The sequence below is a fragment of the Limulus polyphemus genome, unplaced genomic scaffold (genome assembly GCF_000517525.1).
Source record: "Limulus polyphemus unplaced genomic scaffold, Limulus_polyphemus-2.1.2 Scaffold2999, whole genome shotgun sequence".
In the NCBI taxonomy this organism is placed as follows: Eukaryota; Metazoa; Arthropoda; class Merostomata; order Xiphosura; family Limulidae; genus Limulus; species Limulus polyphemus.
Window position 1 is genome coordinate 36,707 of NW_013668609.1, and position 3,874 is coordinate 40,580.

The window sequence follows — 3,874 nt, forward strand, 5'->3', positions numbered from 1 at the left end:
AACTTTATACTCACAAAAGGTGGAGAAACCTGTCAATATCACGAACAGACGTTTTGATTTGTATAAGAATTAAAATTCTGTAAGGACACGTTAGAGAGCCTTACTTTTTTGACCGAAAAACATTTTCTGTGTTGTTCCGAGTATGGATAATAGTGATTGTAACTCTGATTTTGTATTTTCTATGTTGTTCCGAATACGGTTAATAGTGATTTTCACTGTAGTTTTGTATTTTCTGTGTTGTTCCGAATACGGATAATAGTGATTGTAACTCTGATTTTGTATTTTCTATGTTGTTCCGAATACGGTTAATAGTGATTTTCACTGTAGTTTTGTATTTTCTGTGTTGTTCCGAATACGGTTAATAGTGATTGTAACTCCGGTTTTGTATTTTCTGTGTTGTTCCGAATACGGTTAATAGTGATTTTAACTCTGGTTTTACATTTTCTGTGTTGTTCCGAGTATTGTTAACAGTGATTGTACTCTGCATAGGCAAGACATCTTGTCATGACATAACCTAGTGGAACAATAAACTTACACACTTTGTTATTCGCTAAGTTTCGATACTAAACCTTTTTCGGAGTAAATGTAACTGTAGTTACAATGTTTTAAATTTTTACTGCAGAGTTAAAGCGCATCTTCCTTGGGAAAAGATCAGTGTCAAGAGTGCGAATAATTATAAACTGGAATTATTATTATTATTTACAGATTTATTCGTCTATATATAAATATAAAAGTCATCATTGTATAATTAGTGCTGCTTTCTTTCGGTGTCTGCAAAGGGTTTATCACACTATATGCCCCCAGTGGCTGCGGACTTACAACGCTATGATCCGGGTTTCGATACCCGTGGTGGACAGAGCACAGATAGCCCATTATGTAGCTTTGTGCTTAATTACAAACAAACAATCACACTATATAAGAGCAATTTGCATATGTTAATGCAATGGTATGTCGCTGAACATGCCAGCACGGATGATATGTTTAGTACAGTGTTATTCCGCCAGAGGCTGGTCTATGATAGGATGAAAATGTCACAGGCTTTCTGAGAAAGAATGTTCATATAGTGAGATCGTTTAACGATATAGAATCAAGAGACACAACAATTCAGAGAAGGAAGCTTTCATTGTTTTACACTGAACGGAAAAATTCGCCAAACTGAGCGTTTAGGGTAGAAAAGGGCTCCAAAAACTACACTTCCACCCAACCTGTATTAATGCCCTTATATACAAAGTGAAAGCTATGGCTCAAAACTCTATTATAATAAAGGTAGGCATATTATCTCGTGATGTTAACAAAACACTAAACAATGATTTGAGGTTGGCTAAAATTCACAACTTGAAGGAAAATAACCGAAGAACCGCAGCAATCCATTCAATTACATAGCTTTGTATCTTTGTTCTGCAAGTAGTGGGGGTATGTTCATGTACAATGGAAAAATTTTCAAGATATATGGTCTAATGTCGACTTCGCCATCCTTCGCAATAGCTTGTTACAATAGAAACTGTGGTGTGGTGCAATAGTTCATAATGATGGTATTCGACTAAGGACGATTGACAATGGAGGAAGTAGTTCCAAAGGCAGCGTGAGAAATGGATCATCTTTTTATAAACAGTATTTAGCCTTTAGTAGCTTTGTATCAATATAAGTCTATGTTATATGAAGGTTACATCCAAATATTAACACTTATTGTTCTCTTATAACAATTAAGTGATAAATAGTTATACAATGCACCTTATATTACTCTATTTGCATGAAACTATTTGTGTTGTTGCGAGAAAAGTAATTTTACTGTTTGGTTTAGCCTTACAGAGGGTTAATTGTTTTTCTTTGTTTGTTTGAATGATTTCTATACGTGAATACAATGACGTGTCGCAAAAGACGAGAGGTGTGGCTCTACGGAAAAAAATGTTAGCTACTGTGTATTTGATTCACGGCAAATTCCCAACAACGCCGCCACAAAAAAAAAAAAAAATGCAACATTTGGAAGAAGGGAGATTTCAGTGTTTTCCATAGAAGCTTGGAAAACGCAATGTGTTCCTAAACCAAACCACAAGCCAATTCGTAGCAGATCCCACATTTACAAAGTGAAAGCTATAGCCTGAAAACGAATCTCCTGACCAAGAAAGATATGCAACTGAGCATATCCCAGGAGAAGGTTTACAAGACAATAACAATGATTTGGAACAAGTGAAGTTTCACAAGTTAAAGTTCATAAACGTTCAGCCACATGTAGAAATCAATGGCTGAAATTACAGCAATGCCATTCAACTACATACCTGTGGAGTTGTTCATGCAACTCTAAATGAACTTTTAATTTGTATATTTGGTATGCTTAAACGTGGTTTTGAATTGAAAATCGAAGTTACGTACAATAGAGAGCTCATGGAAAATTCGTGATGATGTATGATCTAAGAATGACTTTGCCATACTTAATATGCAGAAGCCTGTTACCATGGAAACTGTTCTATCAGACAATTGCGTAATCACTGTTCTCAGAGTAAATGTTATCAAAGATGAAGGACCTAGAACCCCTGTCTTTAATCACTGCTCTCAGAGTGAATGCTATCAAAGATGAAGGATCTAGAACACCTGTCTTTAATCACTGCTCTCAGAGTGGATGTTATCAAAGATGAAGGACCTAGAACACTTGTCTTTAATCACTGCTCTCAGATTAAATGTTATCAAAGATGAAGGACCTAGAACACCTGTCTTTAATCACTGCTCTCAGAGTGGATGTTATCAAAGATGAAGGATCTAGAACACATGTCTTTAATCACTGCTCTCAGAGTAGATGTTATCAAAGATGAAGGATCTAGAACACCTGTCTTTAATCACTGCTCTCAGAGTAGATGTTATCAAAGATGAAGGATCTAGAACACCTGTCTTTAATCACTGCTCTCAGAGTGGATGTTATCAAAGATGAAGGACCTAGAACACCTGTCTTTAATCACTGCTCTCAGAGTGGATGTTATCAAAGATGAAGGACCTAGAACATCTGTCTTATTAAGTGAATGAAGTTTAGGGGTATCTTTCCTCTAAGAAATGTCACTATAAATAGAATTTATCATAGAATAATAAATTATGTTAAGAAATATTGTAATTAATGCTCAGTATTAGTCAAAGGTGTTATGTATACCTACAAGTAAAACACAGTTCGTTACTTGTTCATCATTATGAGTTGGATGGAGTTCATGATAGATTGATAATAAAGCTATTTTCATATCATTGCCGACAGAACTTTTCTTTCGTTCAATCGCAGACATCATATCACATTTGGTCGCGATGAATAAGTTGCTTTCAACCTTAATTATATTTAGGTATATTATATTGTAGCAAACAAATTATATGGTCTTACAAGTCTAGTTTGTTCTTTTACCGATTACATAGGGAAAAAGACAACAACATTAAAATCTTGGATCTTGACAAAACCAAAATCTGAGGGAAAATACTTGCAGCTGTTACGATAAGTTATACAACTTATGATATATATATATATGCTTACTTCTGCAATAAATATATTTTATTTATTCACAGTTTGAATTACTGTAGTGATTAAAATCAATATAGTTTAAAAATTTTAAGCTAAATATTTCTTGTCTTTTATATTCCACAATTAATATAGTTATTATAAACTGGCTAAATGATGTCCAAACGTGAAAACACGGGGAAGTTTGTTTGTTTGTTTGTTTTTAATTTCGCGCAAAGCTACACGAGGGCTATCTGCGCTAGCCGTCCCTAATTTCGCAGTGTAAGACTAGAGGGAAGGCAGCTACTCATCACCACCCACCGCCAACTCTTGGGCTACTCTTCTACAAACGAATACGGGGATTGACCGTTACATTATAACGCCCCCACGGCTGAAAGGGCGAGCATG